This window comes from Halichondria panicea, chromosome 1, assembly GCF_963675165.1.
Source record: "Halichondria panicea chromosome 1, odHalPani1.1, whole genome shotgun sequence".
Taxonomy (NCBI): domain Eukaryota; kingdom Metazoa; phylum Porifera; class Demospongiae; order Suberitida; family Halichondriidae; genus Halichondria; species Halichondria panicea.
The window spans coordinates 13,270,504-13,290,174 of NC_087377.1; the positions used below are offsets into that span (position 1 = coordinate 13,270,504).

The window sequence follows — 19,671 nt, forward strand, 5'->3', positions numbered from 1 at the left end:
GCAACGAAATGCTTTTAGAGGCCATTCCACGAAATATAAGTGCCTCGAAAAGTTCGCACTATAATACGGTATAACATTGTGCTTGTTGTGTTTACCGTGTATAGAGTTGTTGTAAAGTTCCAATCTGGAGTTTTCCTCATGTCAAAAGTAAAGATTGTAACTGATGAACATTAATTTTGCAACTTAAGTTAATAGTTTAATAATTATGGTATGCATGTGATGTGTAAAAGTTTATGGTGCAGTGGGGTATGGGATAAAGCTTGAATGTGTGGTAGATAAATAATATGATGGTAATGTGGTGGTCATTCTATAATTATATACGATAGAAGAGGAAGAAGGATTGGAAACGGAAGTGATTCACGTGATGTTTTACAATGAAGTCTACAAAGTGGCTCTGGGACCATCCGTATATATGAATCACATGCCCCCTGGTATAATAGTATATCACAGTACTATAATTATTGACAAATCCTTGTTTCCTTCTATCGAGAGGTAGGTACATGACTTCAGTCATCAATTACCATCTCCATCTCCATGGCAACTATAAGCACATTTAGCGACCGACAACCTGGAAGAAGGAAATAATTACAATATCTCGATCTAATTAAAGGAACTTGCCCTAACATCTCTGTACAGCGTCCCTCATGATACATGCCAGGGGCTGGTGTTCAGTCCTGCACACACACACAGTATATATATACATCATTTATTGCACACGTCAATGATCATAATGTCCCACAAATTGTCACCCAAATTAATACATGTATGTAATTATAGAGAAGTGAACACTAACTAACCCAAAACACCGTCACACATGCAAGGGGGGAGTACAGTGCATAAAAAATACTAACTATTCCAACTATCGTATAGCGGGTCATTTTCGTGGTGCATTCAGCCCTCTCGCGAGAGCCTAAGACGTTCGCTAGCGCATTCAGCCCAACTTGCGAGAGCCTAAGACTTTTGCTGGTGCATTCAGCCAACTCGCGAGAGCCTAAGACTTTCGCTGGCGCATTTAGCGCACTCACATAAAAAATACAACACAAGGGGGGAGTACAGCGCATAAAAAACATCCAACTATCGTATATATAGCGGGTAATTTTCGTGGGGTTATTTTCGTGGCGCATTCAGCCAACTCGCGGGAGCCTAAGACTTTTGCTGGCGCATTCAGTCCACTCACGGGAGCCTAACCCTAACCCACCTGTACCGTTTAAAAGGTCTGTTTCTAAGCATTCAGAAAACCATAACATTTTTGACTTTCGATCCACAGAATTTAAGTTATGACAGCCGAAAGATTCACAAATTAAACGGAAGGTGGGTCTTTCAACAGCCATAACAGTTGATCCATGTCAAAAATTTTATAATAAATTATTCCGAAAGCTTAGAAAAATACATTTCAAATGATGTGTTTCAATCCAATATTTCATCCGGGACCTGAATTTGTTATTTTAGACCTCGGACCATGGGGACTAAATTGGCAAATATCAAATAAATATGGTATCATTTGAAAGGTCTGTTTCTAAGCATTCAGAAAACCTAAGCTTTCGCTGGCGCATTCAGTGCACTTGCATAAAAAACACAAAACAAGGAGGTACAATGCAGCTGTTGTGAATAATTATTGAACCTCCACTCATGGGAACGTAAATCTATTGCTAGTGACTAAACACAGTCACACATGCAAGGGGGGAGTACAGCGCAAAAAGCACACAAACTACAAAACACAGTCACACATGCAAGGGGGGAGTACAGCGCAAAAAGCACAAACTACAAAACACAGTCACACATGCAAGGGGGGAGTACAGCGCAAAAAGCACAAACTACAAAACACAGTCACACATGCAAGGGGGGAGTACAGCGCAAAAAGCACAAACTACAAAACAGGTAAAACTATTGCTAGTGAATTGAACCCACTCACGGGAACGTAAAACTATTGCTAGTGAATTGAACCCACTCATGGGAACGCAAAACTATTGCTAGTGACCACTCACGGGAACTTAAAACTATTGCTAGTGAATTGAACCCAATCACGGGAACGCAAAACTATTGCTAGTGAATTGAACCCACTGACGGGAACGCAAAATTATTGCTAGTAAATTGAACCCACTCACGGGAACGTAAAACTATTGCTAGTGAATTTAACCCACTCACGGAAACTTGAAACTATTGCTAGTGAATTGAATCCACCCACGGGAACGTAAAACTATTGCTAGTGAATTGAACCCACTCAAGGGAATGCAAAACTATTGCTAGTGAATTGAACCCACTCACGAGAACGCAAAACTATTGCTAGTGAATTGAACCCACCCACGGGAACGCAAAACTATTGCTAGTGACCACTCACGGGAATTTAAAACTATTGCTAGTGATGAACCCACCCACGGGAACGCAAAACTATTGCTAGTGACCACTCACGAGAACTTAAAACTATTGCTAGTGAATTGAACCCACTCACGGAACGTAAAACTATTGCTGGTGAATTGAACCCACCCACGGGAACGCAAAACTATTGCTAGTGAATTGAACCCACCCACGGGAACGCAAAACTATTGCTGGTGAATTGAACCCACCCACGGGAACGCAAAACTATTGCTAGTGAATTGAACCCACTCACGGGAACGCAAAACTATTGCTAATGAATTGAACCCACTCACGGGAACGCAAAACTATTGCTAGTGAATTGAACCCACTCACGGGAACTTAAAACTATTGCTAGTGAATTGAACCGACTCACAGGAACGTAAAACTATTGCTAGTGAATTGAACCCACTCAAGGGAATGCAAAACTATTGCTAGTGAATTGAACCCACTCACGAGAACGCAAAACTATTGCTAGTGAATTGAACCCACCCACGGGAACGCAAAACTATTGCTAGTGACCACTCACGGGAACTTAAAACTATTGCTAGTGAATTGAACCCACCCACGGGAACGCAAAACTATTGCTAATGAATTGAACCTACCCACGGGAACGCAAAACTATTGCTAGTGACCACTCACGAGAACTTAAAACTATTGCTAGTGAATTGAACCCACTCACGGGAACGTAAAACTATTGCTGGTGAATTGAACCCACCCACGGGAACGCAAAACTATTGCTGGTGAATTGAACCCACCCACGGGAATGCAAAACTATTGCTAGTGAATTGAACCCACTCACGGGAACGCAAAACTATTGCTAGTGAATTGAACCCACTCACGGGAACGCAAAACTATTGCTAGTGAACTGAACCCACTCACGGGAACGCAAAACTATTGGTAGTGAATTGAACCCACTTACGAGAACGCAAAACTATTGCTAGTGAATTGAACCCACCCACGGGAACGCAAAACTATTGCTAGTGACCACTCACGGGAACTTAAAACTATTGCTAGTGAATTGAACCCACCCACGGGAACGCAAAACTATTGCTAGTGACCACTCACGGGAACGCAAAACTATTGCTAGTGAATTGAACCCACCCACGGGAACGCAAAACTATTGCTGGTGAATTGAACCCACCCACGAGAACGCAAAACTATTGCTGGTGAGTTGAACCCACCCACGAGAACGCAAAACTATTACTGATGAATTGAACCCACCCACGGGAACGCAAAACTATTGCTAGTGAATTGAACCCACCCACGGGAACGTAAAACTATTGTTGGTGAATTGAACCCACCCACGGGAACGCAAAACTATTGCTAGTGAATTGAACCCACTCACGGGAACGCAAAACTATTGCTGGTGAATTGAACCCACCCACGGGAACGCAAAACTATTGCTGGTGAGTTGAACCCACCCACGAGAACGCAAAACTATTGCTGGTGAATTGAACCCACCCACGGGAACGCAAAACTATTGCTAGTGAATTGAACCCACCCACGGGAACGTAAAACTATTGCTGGTGAATTGAACCCACCCACGGGAACGCAAAACTATTGCTAGTGAATTGAAACCACCCACGGGAACGCAAAACTATTGCTAGTGAATTGAACCCACCCACGGGAACGCAAAACTATTGCTAGTGAATTGAACCCACTCACGGGAACTTAAAACTATTGCTAGTGAATTGAACCCACTCAAGGGAATGCAAAACTATTGCTAGTGAATTGAACCCACTCACGAGAACGCAAAACTATTGCTAGTGAATTGAACCCACCCACGGGAACTTAAAACTATTGCTAGTGAATTGAACCCACTCACGAGAACGCAAAACTATTGCTAGTGAATTGAACCCACTCACGGGAACTTAAAACTATTGCTAGTGAATTGAACCCACTCAAGGGAATGCAAAACTATTGCTAGTGAATTGAACCCACTCACGAGAACGCAAAACTATTGCTAGTGAATTGAACCCACCCACGGGAACGCAAAACTATTGTTAGTGACCACTCACGGGAACTTAAAACTATTGCTAGTGAATTGAACCCACCCACGGGAACGCAAAACTATTGCTAGTGAATTGAACCCACCCACGGGAACGCAAAACTATTGCTAGTGAATTGAACCCACTCACGGGAACGCAAAACTATTGCTAGTGAATTGAACCCACTCACGGGAACGCAAAACTATTGCTAGTGAATTGAACCCACTCACGGGAACGCAAAACTATTGCTAGTGAATTGAACCCACCCACGGGAATGCAAAACTATTGCTAGTGAATTGAACCCACCCACGGGAACGCAAAACTATTGCTAGTGAATTGAACCCACTCAAGGGAACGCAAAACTATTGCTAGTGAATTGAACCCACTCACGGGAACGCAAAACTATTGGTAGTGAATTGAACCCACTCACGGGAACGTAAAACTATTGCTAGTGAATTGAACCCACTCAAGGGAATGCAAAACTATTGCTAGTGAATTGAACCCACTTACGAGAACGCAAAACTATTGCTAGTGAATTGAACCCACCCACGGGAACGCAAAACTATTGCTAGTGACCACTCACGGGAACTTAAAACTATTGCTAGTGAATTGAACCCACCCACGGGAACGCAAAACTATTGCTAGTGAATTGAACCCACCCACGGGAACGCAAAACTATTGCTGGTGAATTGAACCCACCCACGGGAACGCAAAACTATTGCTAGTGAATTGAACCCACCCACAGGAACGCAAAACTATTGCTAGTGAATTGAACCCACTCACGGGAACGCAAAACTATTGCTAGTGAATTGAACCCACTCACGGGAACGCAAAATTATTGGTAGTGAATTGAACCCACTCACGGGAACGTAAAACTATTGCTAGTGAATTGAACCCACTCAAGGGAATGCAAAACTATTGCTAGTGAATTGAACCCACTTACGAGAACGCAAAACTATTGCTAGTGAATTGAACCCACCCACGGAAACGCAAAACTATTGCTAGTGAATTGAACCCACCCACGGGAACGCAAAACTATTGCTAGTGAATTGAACCCACTCACGGGAACGCAAAACTATTGCTAGTGAATTGAACCCACTCACGGGAACGCAAAACTATTGCTAGTGACCACTCACGAGAACTTAAAACTATTGCTAGTGAATTGAACCCACTCACGGGAACGTAAAACTATTGCTGGTGAATTGAACCCACCCACGGGAACGCAAAACTATTGCTGGTGAATTGAACCCACCCACGGGAACGCAAAACTATTGCTGGTGAATTGAACCCACTCACGGGAACGCAAAACTATTGCTAGTGAATTGAACCCACCCACGGGAACGCAAAACTATTGCTGGTGAATTGAACCCACTCACGGGAACGCAAAACTATTGCTAGTGAATTGAACCCACTCACGGGAACGCAAAACTATTGCTAGTGAATTGAACCCACTCACGGGAACGCAAAACTATTGCTAGTGAATTGAACCCACTCACGGAAACGCAAAACTATTGCTGGTGAATTGAACCCACTCACGGGAACGCAAAACTATTGCTAGTGAATTGAACCCACCCACGGAAACGCAAAACTATTGCTAGTGAATTGAACCCACCCACGGGAACGCAAAACTATTGCTGGTGAATTGAACCCACTCACGGGAACGCAAAACTATTGCTAGTGAATTGAACCCACTCACGGGAACGTAAAACTATTGCTAGTGAATTAATTGAACCCACTCACGGGAACGCAAAACTATTGCTAGTGACCACTCACGGAAACGCAAAACTATTGCTAGTGAATTGAACCCACTCACGGGAACGCAAAACTATTGCTAGTGAATTGAACCCACTCACGGGAACGCAAAACTATTGCTAGTGAATTGAACCCACTCACGGGAACGCAAAACTATTGGTAGTGAATTGAACCCACTCAAGGGAATGCAAAACTATTGCTAGTGAATTGAACCCACTTACGAGAACGCAAAACTATTGCTAGTGAATTGAACCCACCCACGGGAACGCAAAACTATTGCTAGTGACCACTCACGGGAACTTAAAACTATTGCTAGTGAATTGAACCCACCCACGGGAACGCAAAACTATTGCTAGTGAATTGAACCCACTCACGGGAACGCAAAACTATTGCTAGTGAATTGAACCCACTCACGGGAACGCAAAACTATTGCTAGTGACCACTCACGGGAACTTAAAACTATTGCTAGTGAATTGAACCCACCCACGGGAACGCAAAACTATTGCTAGTGAATTGAACCCACTCACGGGAACGCAAAACTATTGCTAGTGAATTGAACCCACTCACGGGAACGCAAAACTATTGCTGGTGAATTGAACCCACCCACGGGAACGCAAAACTATTGCTGGTGAGTTGAACCCACCCACGAGAATGCAAAACTATTGCTGGTGAATTGAACCCACCCACGGGAACGCAAAACTATTGCTAGTGAATTGAACCCACCCACGGGAACGTAAAACTATTGCTGGTGAATTGAACCCACCCACGGGAACGCAAAACTATTGCTGGTGAATTGAACCCACCCACGGGAACGCAAAACTATTGCTAGTGAATTGAACCCACCCACAGGAACGCAAAACTATTGCTAGTGAATTGAACCCACTCACGGGAACGCAAAACTATTGCTAGTGAATTGAACCCACTCACGGGAACGCAAAACTATTGGTAGTGAATTGAACCCACTCACGGGAACGCAAAACTATTGCTAGTGAATTGAACCCACTCACGGGAACTTAAAACTATTGCTAGTGAATTGAACCCACTCACAGGAACGTAAAACTATTGCTAGTGAATTGAACCCACTCAAGGGAATGCAAAACTATTGCTAGTGAATTGAACCCACTCACGAGAACGCAAAACTATTGCTAGTGAATTGAACCCACCCACGGGAACGCAAAACTATTGTTAGTGACCACTCACGGGAACTTAAAACTATTGCTAGTGAATTGAACCCACCCACGGGAACGCAAAACTATTGCTAGTGACCACTCACGGGAACTTAAAACTATTGCTAGTGAATTGAACCCACCCACGGGAACGCAAAACTATTGCTAGTGAATTGAACCCACCCACGGGAACGCAAAACTATTGCTGGTGAATTGAACCCACCCACGGGAACGCAAAACTATTGCTAGTGAATTGAACCCACCCACAGGAACGCAAAACTATTGCTAGTGAATTAAACCCACTCACGGGAACGCAAAACTATTGCTAGTGAATTGAACCCACTCACGGGAACGCAAAACTATTGGTAGTGAATTGAACCCACTCACGGGAACGCAAAACTATTGCTAGTGAATTGAACCCACTCAAGGGAATGCAAAACTATTGCTAGTGAATTGAACCCACTTACGAGAACGCAAAACTATTGCTAGTGAATTGAACCCACCCACGGAAACGCAAAACTATTGCTAGTGAATTGAACCCACCCACGGGAACGCAAAACTATTGCTAGTGAATTGAACCCACTCACGGGAACGCAAAACTATTGCTAGTGAATTGAACCCACTCACGGGAACGCAAAACTATTGCTAGTGACCACTCACGAGAACTTAAAACTATTGCTAGTGAATTGAACCCACTCACGGGAACGTAAAACTATTGCTGGTGAATTGAACCCACCCACGGGAACGCAAAACTATTGCTGGTGAATTGAACCCACCCACGGGAACGCAAAACTATTGCTGGTGAATTGAACCCACTCACGGGAACGCAAAACTATTGCTAGTGAATTGAACCCACCCACGGGAACGCAAAACTATTGCTGGTGAATTGAACCCACTCACGGGAACGCAAAACTATTGCTAGTGAATTGAACCCACTCACGGGAACGCAAAACTATTGCTAGTGAATTGAACCCACTCACGGGAACGCAAAACTATTGCTAGTGAATTGAACCCACTCACGGAAACGCAAAACTATTGCTGGTGAATTGAACCCACTCACGGGAACGCAAAACTATTGCTAGTGAATTGAACCCACCCACGGAAACGCAAAACTATTGCTAGTGAATTGAACCCACCCACGGGAACGCAAAACTATTGCTGGTGAATTGAACCCACTCACGGGAACGCAAAACTATTGCTAGTGAATTGAACCCACTCACGGGAACGTAAAACTATTGCTAGTGAATTAATTGAACCCACTCACGGGAACGCAAAACTATTGCTAGTGAATTGAACCCACTCACGGGAACGCAAAACTATTGCTAGTGAATTGAACCCACTCACGGGAACGCAAAACTATTGCTAGTGAATTGAACCCACTCACGGGAACGCAAAACTATTGGTAGTGAATTGAACCCACTCAAGGGAATGCAAAACTATTGCTAGTGAATTGAACCCACTTACGAGAACGCAAAACTATTGCTAGTGAATTGAACCCACCCACGGGAACGCAAAACTATTGCTAGTGACCACTCACGGGAACTTAAAACTATTGCTAGTGAATTGAACCCACCCACGGGAACGCAAAACTATTGCTAGTGAATTGAACCCACTCACGGGAACGCAAAACTATTGCTAGTGAATTGAACCCACTCACGGGAACGCAAAACTATTGCTAGTGACCACTCACGGGAACTTAAAACTATTGCTAGTGAATTGAACCCACCCACGGGAACGCAAAACTATTGCTAGTGAATTGAACCCACTCACGGGAACGCAAAACTATTGCTAGTGAATTGAACCCACTCACGGGAACGCAAAACTATTGCTAGTGAATTGAACCCACTCACGGGAACGCAAAACTATTGCTAGTGAATTGAACCCACTCACGGGAACGCAAAACTATTGCTAGTGAATTGAACCCACTCACGGGAACGCAAAACTATTGGTAGTGAATTGAACCCACTCACGGGAACGCAAAACTATTGCTAGTGAATTGAACCCACTCAAGGGAATGCAAAACTATTGCTAGTGAATTGAACCCACTTACGAGAACGCAAAACTATTGCTAGTGAATTGAACCCACCCACGGAAACGCAAAACTATTGCTAGTGAATTGAACCCACCCACGGGAACGCAAAACTATTGCTAGTGAATTGAACCCACTCACGGGAACGCAAAACTATTGCTAGTGAATTGAACCCACTCACGGGAACGCAAAACTATTGCTAGTGACCACTCACGAGAACTTAAAACTATTGCTAGTGAATTGAACCCACTCACGGGAACGTAAAACTATTGCTGGTGAATTGAACCCACCCACGGGAACGCAAAACTATTGCTGGTGAATTGAACCCACCCACGGGAACGCAAAACTATTGCTGGTGAATTGAACCCACTCACGGGAACGCAAAACTATTGCTAGTGAATTGAACCCACCCACGGGAACGCAAAACTATTGCTGGTGAATTGAACCCACTCACGGGAACACAAAACTATTGCTAGTGAATTGAACCCACTCACGGGAACGCAAAACTATTGCTAGTGAATTGAACCCACTCACGGGAACGCAAAACTATTGCTAGTGAATTGAACCCACTCACGGAAACGCAAAACTATTGCTGGTGAATTGAACCCACTCACGGGAACGCAAAACTATTGCTAGTGAATTGAACCCACCCACGGAAACGCAAAACTATTGCTAGTGAATTGAACCCACCCACGGGAACGCAAAACTATTGCTGGTGAATTGAACCCACTCACGGGAACGCAAAACTATTGCTAGTGAATTGAACCCACTCACGGGAACGTAAAACTATTGCTAGTGAATTAATTGAACCCACTCACGGGAACGCAAAACTATTGCTAGTGAATTGAACCCACTCACGGGAACGCAAAACTATTGCTAGTGAATTGAACCCACTCACGGGAACGCAAAACTATTGCTAGTGAATTGAACCCACTCACGGGAACGCAAAACTATTGGTAGTGAATTGAACCCACTCAAGGGAATGCAAAACTATTGCTAGTGAATTGAACCCACTTACGAGAACGCAAAACTATTGCTAGTGAATTGAACCCACCCACGGGAACGCAAAACTATTGCTAGTGACCACTCACGGGAACTTAAAACTATTGCTAGTGAATTGAACCCACCCACGGGAACGCAAAACTATTGCTAGTGAATTGAACCCACTCACGGGAACGCAAAACTATTGCTAGTGAATTGAACCCACTCACGGGAACGCAAAACTATTGCTAGTGACCACTCACGGGAACTTAAAACTATTGCTAGTGAATTGAACCCACCCACGGGAACGCAAAACTATTGCTAGTGAATTGAACCCACTCACGGGAACGCAAAACTATTGCTAGTGAATTGAACCCACTCACGGGAACGCAAAACTATTGCTAGTGAATTGAACCCACTCACGGGAACGCAAAACTATTGCTGGTGAATTGAACCCACCCACGGGAACGCAAAACTATTGCTGGTGAGTTGAACCCACCCACGAGAACGCAAAACTATTGCTGGTGAATTGAACCCACCCACGGGAACGCAAAACTATTGCTAGTGAATTGAACCCACCCACGGGAACGCAAAACTATTGCTAGTGAATTGAACCCACCCACGGGAACGCAAAACTATTGCTAGTGAATTGAACCCACCCACGGGGACGCAAAACTATAGCTAGTGAATTGAACCCACTCACGGGAACGCAAAACTATTGCTAGTGAATTGAACCCACTCACGGGAACGCAAAACTATTGCTAGTGAATTGAACCCACTCACGGGAACTTAAAACTATTGCTAGTGAATTGAACCCACTCACGGGAACGTAAAACTATTGCTAGTGAATTGAACCCACTCAAGGGAATGCAAAATTATTGCTAGTGAATTGAACCCACTCACGAGAACGCAAAACTATTGCTAGTGAATTGAACCCACCCACGGGAACGCAAAACTATTGTTAGTGACCACTCACGGGAACTTAAAACTATTGCTAGTGAATTGAACCCACCCACGGGAACGCAAAACTATTGCTAGTGAATTGAACCCACCCACGGGAACGCAAAACTATTGCTAGTGAATTGAACCCACTCACGGGAACGCAAAACTATTGCTAGTGAATTGAACCCACTCACGGGAACGCAAAACTATTGCTAGTGAATTGAACCCACTCACGGGAACGCAAAACTATTGCTAGTGAATTGAACCCACCCACGGGAATGCAAAACTATTGCTAGTGAATTGAACCCACCCACGGGAACGCAAAACTATTGCTAGTGAATTGAACCCACTCACGGGAACACAAAACTATTGCTAGTGAATTGAACCCACTCACGGGAACGCAAAACTATTGGTAGTGAATTGAACCCACTCACGGGAACGTAAAACTATTGCTAGTGAATTGAACCCACTCAAGGGAATGCAAAACTATTGCTAGTGAATTGAACCCACTTACGAGAACGCAAAACTATTGCTAGTGAATTGAACCCACCCACGGGAACGCAAAACTATTGCTAGTGAATTGAACCCACCCACGGGAACGCAAAACTATTGCTAGTGAATTGAACCCACCCACGGGAACGCAAAACTATTGCTGGTGAATTGAACCCACTCACGGGAACGCAAAACTATTGCTAGTGAATTGAACCCACTCACGGGAACGTAAAACTATTGCTAGTGAATTAATTGAACCCACTCACGGGAACGCAAAACTATTGCTAGTGACCACTCACGGGAACGCAAAACTATTGCTAGTGAATTGAACCCACTCACGGGAACGCAAAACTATTGCTAGTGAATTGAACCCACTCACGGGAACGCAAAACTATTGCTAGTGAATTGAACCCACTCACGGGAACGCAAAACTATTGGTAGTGAATTGAACCCACTCAAGGGAATGCAAAACTATTGCTAGTGACCACTCACGGGAACTTAAAACTATTGCTAGTGAATTGAACCCACCCACGGGAACGCAAAACTATTGCTAGTGAATTGAACCCACTCACGGGAACGCAAAACTATTGCTAGTGAATTGAACCCACTCACGGGAACGCAAAACTATTGCTAGTGAATTGAACCCACTCACGGGAACGCAAAACTATTGCTAGTGAATTGAACCCACTCACGGGAACGCAAAACTATTGCTGGTGAATTGAACCCACCCACGGGAACGCAAAACTATTGCTGGTGAGTTGAACCCACCCACGAGAACGCAAAACTATTGCTGGTGAATTGAACCCACCCACGGGAACGCAAAACTATTGCTAGTGAATTGAACCCACCCACGGGAACGCAAAACTATTGCTAGTGAATTGAACCCACCCACGGGAACGCAAAACTATTGCTAGTGAATTGAACCCACCCACGGGGACGCAAAACTATAGCTAGTGAATTGAACCCACTCACGGGAACGCAAAACTATTGCTAGTGAATTGAACCCACTCACGGGAACTTAAAACTATTGCTAGTGAATTGAACCCACTCACGGGAACGTAAAACTATTGCTAGTGAATTGAACCCACTCAAGGGAATGCAAAACTATTGCTAGTGAATTGAACCCACTCACGAGAACGCAAAACTATTGCTAGTGAATTGAACCCACCCACGGGAACGCAAAACTATTGTTAGTGACCACTCACGGGAACTTAAAACTATTGCTAGTGAATTGAACCCACCCACGGGAACGCAAAACTATTGCTAGTGAATTGAACCCACCCACGGGAACGCAAAACTATTGCTAGTGAATTGAACCCACTCACGGGAACGCAAAACTATTGCTAGTGAATTGAACCCACTCACGGGAACGCAAAACTATTGCTAGTGAATTGAACCCACTCACGGGAACGCAAAACTATTGCTAGTGAATTGAACCCACCCACGGGAATGCAAAACTATTGCTAGTGAATTGAACCCACCCACGGGAACGCAAAACTATTGCTAGTGAATTGAACCCACTCACGGGAACACAAAACTATTGCTAGTGAATTGAACCCACTCACGGGAACGCAAAACTATTGGTAGTGAATTGAACCCACTCACGGGAACGTAAAACTATTGCTAGTGAATTGAACCCACTCAAGGGAATGCAAAACTATTGCTAGTGAATTGAACCCACTTACGAGAACGCAAAACTATTGCTAGTGAATTGAACCCACCCACGGGAACGCAAAACTATTGCTAGTGACCACTCACGGGAACTTAAAACTATTGCTAGTGAATTGAACCCACCCACGGGAACGCAAAACTATTGCTAGTGAATTGAACCCACCCACGGGAACGCAAAACTATTGCTAGTGAATTGAACCCACCCACGGGAACGCAAAACTATTGCTGGTGAATTGAACCCACTCACGGGAACGCAAAACTATTGCTAGTGAATTGAACCCACTCACGGGAACGTAAAACTATTGCTAGTGAATTAATTGAACCCACTCACGGGAACGCAAAACTATTGCTAGTGACCACTCACGGGAACGCAAAACTATTGCTAGTGAATTGAACCCACTCACGGGAACGCAAAACTATTGCTAGTGAATTGAACCCACTCACGGGAACGCAAAACTATTGCTAGTGAATTGAACCCACTCACGGGAACGCAAAACTATTGGTAGTGAATTGAACCCACTCAAGGGAATGCAAAACTATTGCTAGTGAATTGAACCCACTTACGAGAACGCAAAACTATTGCTAGTGAATTGAACCCACCCACGGGAACGCAAAACTATTGCTAGTGACCACTCACGGGAACTTAAACTATTGCTAGTGAATTGAACCCACCCACGGGAACGCAAAACTATTGCTAGTGAATTGAACCCACTCACGGGAACGCAAAACTATTGCTAGTGAATTGAACCCACTCACGGGAACGCAAAACTATTGCTAGTGACCACTCACGGGAACTTAAAACTATTGCTAGTGAATTGAACCCACCCACGAGAACGCAAAACTATTGCTGGTGAATTGAACCCACCCACGGGAACGCAAAACTATTGCTAGTGAATTGAACCCACCCACGGGAACGTAAAACTATTGCTGGTGAATTGAACCCACCCACGGGAACGCAAAACTATTGCTAGTGAATTGAACCCACCCACGGGAACGCAAAACTATTGCTAGTGAATTGAACCCACCCACGGGAACGCAAAACTATTGCTAGTGAATTGAACCCACCCACGGGGACGCAAAACTATAGCTAGTGAATTGAACCCACTCACGGGAACTTAAAACTATTGCTAGTGAATTGAACCCACTCACAGGAACGTAAAACTATTGCTAGTGAATTGAACCCACTCAAGGGAATGCAAAACTATTGCTAGTGAATTGAACCCACTCACGGGAACGCAAAACTATTGCTAGTGAATTGAACCCACTCACGGGAACGCAAAACTATTGCTAGTGAATTGAACCCACTCACGGGAACTTAAAACTATTGCTAGTGAATTGAACCCACTCACAGGAACGTAAAACTATTGCTAGTGAATTGAACCCACCCACGGGAACGCAAAACTATTGCTAGTGAATTGAACCCACCCACGGGAACGCAAAACTATTGCTGGTGAATTGAACCCACTCACGGGAACGCAAAACTATTGCTAGTGAATTGAACCCACTCACGGGAACGTAAAACTATTGCTAGTGAATTAATTGAACCCACTCACGGGAACGCAAAACTATTGCTAGTGACCACTCACGGGAACGCAAAACTATTGCTAGTGAATTGAACCCACTCACGGGAACGCAAAACTATTGCTAGTGAATTGAACCCACTCACGGGAACGCAAAACTATTGCTAGTGAATTGAACCCACTCACGGGAACGCAAAACTATTGGTAGTGAATTGAACCCACTCAAGGGAATGCAAAACTATTGCTAGTGACCACTCACGGGAACTTAAAACTATTGCTAGTGAATTGAACCCACCCACGGGAACGCAAAACTATTGCTAGTGAATTGAACCCACTCACGGGAACGCAAAACTATTGCTAGTGAATTGAACCCACTCACGGGAACGCAAAACTATTGCTAGTGAATTGAACCCACTCACGGGAACGCAAAACTATTGCTAGTGAATTGAACCCACTCACGGGAACGCAAAACTATTGCTGGTGAATTGAACCCACCCACGGGAACGCAAAACTATTGCTGGTGAGTTGAACCCACCCACGAGAACGCAAAACTATTGCTGGTGAATTGAACCCACCCACGGGAACGCAAAACTATTGCTAGTGAATTGAACCCACCCACGGGAACGCAAAACTATTGCTAGTGAATTGAACCCACCCACGGGAACGCAAAACTATTGCTAGTGAATTGAACCCACCCACGGGGACGCAAAACTATAGCTAGTGAATTGAACCCACTCACGGGAACGCAAAACTATTGCTAGTGAATTGAACCCACTCACGGGAACGCAAAACTATTGCTAGTGAATTGAACCCACTCACGGGAACTTAAAACTATTGCTAGTGAATTGAACCCACTCACGGGAACGTAAAACTATTGCTAGTGAATTGAACCCACTCAAGGGAATGCAAAACTATTGCTAGTGAATTGAACCCACTCACGAGAACGCAAAACTATTGCTAGTGAATTGAACCCACCCACGGGAACGCAAAACTATTGTTAGTGACCACTCACGGGAACTTAAAACTATTGCTAGTGAATTGAACCCACCCACGGGAACGCAAAACTATTGCTAGTGAATTGAACCCACCCACGGGAACGCAAAACTATTGCTAGTGAATTGAACCCACTCACGGGAACGCAAAACTATTGCTAGTGAATTGAACCCACTCACGGGAACGCAAAACTATTGCTAGTGAATTGAACCCACTCACGGGAACGCAAAACTATTGCTAGTGAATTGAACCCACCCACGGGAATGAAAAACTATTGCTAGTGAATTGAACCCACCCACGGGAACGCAAAACTATTGCTAGTGAATTGAACCCACTCACGGGAACACAAAACTATTGCTAGTGAATTGAACCCACTCACGGGAACGCAAAACTATTGGTAGTGAATTGAACCCACTCACGGGAACGTAAAACTATTGCTAGTGAATTGAACCCACTCAAGGGAATGCAAAACTATTGCTAGTGAATTGAACCCACTTACGAGAACGCAAAACTATTGCTAGTGAATTGAACCCACCCACGGGAACGCAAAACTATTGCTAGTGACCACTCACGGGAACTTAAAACTATTGCTAGTGAATTGAACCCACCCACGGGAACGCAAAACTATTGCTAGTGAATTGAACCCACCCACGGGAACGCAAAACTATTGCTAGTGAATTGAACCCACCCACGGGAACGCAAAACTATTGCTGGTGAATTGAACCCACTCACGGGAACGCAAAACTATTGCTAGTGAATTGAACCCACTCACGGGAACGTAAAACTATTGCTAGTGAATTAATTGAACCCACTCACGGGAACGCAAAACTATTGCTAGTGACCACTCACGGGAACGCAAAACTATTGCTAGTGAATTGAACCCACTCACGGGAACGCAAAACTATTGCTAGTGAATTGAACCCACTCACGGGAACGCAAAACTATTGCTAGTGAATTGAACCCACTCACGGGAACGCAAAACTATTGGTAGTGAATTGAACCCACTCAAGGGAATGCAAAACTATTGCTAGTGAATTGAACCCACTTACGAGAACGCAAAACTATTGCTAGTGAATTGAACCCACCCACGGGAACGCAAAACTATTGCTAGTGACCACTCACGGGAACTTAAACTATTGCTAGTGAATTGAACCCACCCACGGGAACGCAAAACTATTGCTAGTGAATTGAACCCACTCACGGGAACGCAAAACTATTGCTAGTGAATTGAACCCACTCACGGGAACGCAAAACTATTGCTAGTGACCACTCACGGGAACTTAAAACTATTGCTAGTGAATTGAACCCACCCACGAGAACGCAAAACTATTGCTGGTGAATTGAACCCACCCACGGGAACGCAAAACTATTGCTAGTGAATTGAACCCACCCACGGGAACGTAAAACTATTGCTGGTGAATTGAACCCACCCACGGGAACGCAAAACTATTGCTAGTGAATTGAACCCACCCACGGGAACGCAAAACTATTGCTAGTGAATTGAACCCACCCACGGGAACGCAAAACTATTGCTAGTGAATTGAACCCACCCACGGGGACGCAAAACTATAGCTAGTGAATTGAACCCACTCACGGGAACTTAAAACTATTGCTAGTGAATTGAACCCACTCACAGGAACGTAAAACTATTGCTAGTGAATTGAACCCACTCAAGGGAATGCAAAACTATTGCTAGTGAATTGAACCCACTCACGGGAACGCAAAACTATTGCTAGTGAATTGAACCCACTCACGGGAACGCAAAACTATTGCTAGTGAATTGAACCCACTCACGGGAACTTAAAACTATTGCTAGTGAATTGAACCCACTCACAGGAACGTAAAACTATTGCTAGTGAATTGAACCCACTCAAGGGAATGCAAAACTATTGCTAGTGAATTGAACCCACTCACGAGAACGCAAAACTATTGCTAGTGAATTGAACCCACTCACGGGAACGCAAAACTATTGCTAGTGAATTGAACCCACTCACGGGAACGCAAAACTATTGCTAGTGAATTGAACCCACTCACGGGAACGCAAAACTATTGCTAGTGAATTGAACCCACCCACGGGAATGCAAAACTATTGCTAGTGAATTGAACCCACCCACGGGAACGCAAAACTATTGCTAGTGAATTGAACCCACTCACGGGAACACAAAACTATTGCTAGTGAATTGAACCCACTCACGGGAACGCAAAACTATTGGTAGTGAATTGAACCCACTCACGGGAACGTAAAACTATTGCTAGTGAATTGAACCCACTCAAGGGAATGCAAAACTATTGCTAGTGAATTGAACCCACTTACGAGAACGCAAAACTATTGCTAGTGAATTGAACCCACCCACGGGAACGCAAAACTATTGCTAGTGACCACTCACGGGAACTTAAAACTATTGCTAGTGAATTGAACCCACCCACGGGAACGCAAAACTATTGCTAGTGAATTGAACCCACCCACGGGAACGCAAAACTATTGCTGGTGAATTAAACCCACCCACGGGAACGCAAAACTATTGCTAGTGAATTGAACCCACCCACAGGAACGCAAAACTATTGCTAGTGAATTGAACCCACTCACGGGAACGCAAAACTATTGCTAGTGAATTGAACCCACTCACGGGAACGCAAAACTATTGCTAGTGAATTGAACCCACCCACGGGAACGTAAACACTAGGGGGGAGTACAGCGAATAACTATTCCAAGCACTGTTAGATAAGGCCTATCACATGAATATGCTCAGATCAAAGTTTGGTCAGGGAAAGAGAGATCAAAGTTTGGTCAGGGAAAGAGTCACACTCTGCACGTGGCAGTACTCACTGTTTCTTAGGTCGATTGTATTTTTATCTGACGTCCAATGGGTGGATCATCATCAGCATCCAACAGAGTGAACAACTGACCCTCACGAATCTAACAAGTGAGAGAACAATCAGACCACTCAATCACTAGTAGATAATTCCACCATAACAATTATTATCTTAAACATTTTTATTTCTTCAAATCAACTTGAGCTGCAATAATTGATAGTGTATGTACAGTCTTGTAGCACTACTAAATACACACATTATCTTGGAGACTGACACAAGTTATGGGGCTCTCAAACTTAGGTCTGATTTAATTAACACAACGCTTTCCCCATAAAATGTATAATTTAAGCAACTTTCAGGAGATCAGAACTTCACTAAAAAGCAATCAATATCAAAACTAAGAGATGCATTCTGTAGCTCTAGACAAGGCCTATCACATGACATGCTCAGATCACAGTTCTGGTGGGGGAAAGAGTCACACTCTGCACGCGGCAGTACTCACTATTTCTTAATTGTGTTCCTTTATTTGCAGTGCAAGACGTCCAATGGGTCGTCCGCAAACTCCACAGTGTCACCTTGTAACTCCTCCATCATGTGTTGTCATAGTAACTTGTCACTGACTCCGCCCCACTCGTGCTCTCCATCACTGTACGCAATGAAGTAACGGGTCAACAAATGTGTAGCAATGGATGCATTTGACACAGAGGCTGTATAGTTTGATCACTAGTAATGATATCTATTAGCAGATATTGAATGCCAGTCATCTAAAGCAGCCTATACACTATACTAGGTGGTCCACTTTTGATCATGACTAGCCACTCACTTGTACTCGCTGCTCTGCTCTTTGCCTTGTGATCCATTGCATGCTGCTGGTCTTTTGGAGGAGTATTCACCAGATATCCAGCCTTGTGGAAGTTCCTAGAGGGAAGGACAGGTGAACGCTTTTCCTCCCCAACAGTCTCCATCTT

General features: G+C 44.2%; 1 long non-coding RNA gene across 1 annotated transcript in view; it reads right to left on the reverse strand.

Moving 5' to 3' along the window:
* LOC135350633 (uncharacterized) overlaps positions 1-19,669 on the reverse strand; it is a 75,212-nt gene extending 55,543 nt beyond the window's left edge. Inside the window, exons 1-4 of the long non-coding RNA XR_010399216.1 lie at positions 19,527-19,669; positions 19,206-19,349; positions 18,717-18,806; positions 96-674 (exon numbers count right to left, since the gene is read on the reverse strand). This is a non-coding gene — a long non-coding RNA (uncharacterized LOC135350633). The remainder of the gene's footprint in view (positions 1-95; positions 675-18,716; positions 18,807-19,205; positions 19,350-19,526) is intronic.
* Between the last annotated feature and the right edge of the window lie 2 nt (positions 19,670-19,671).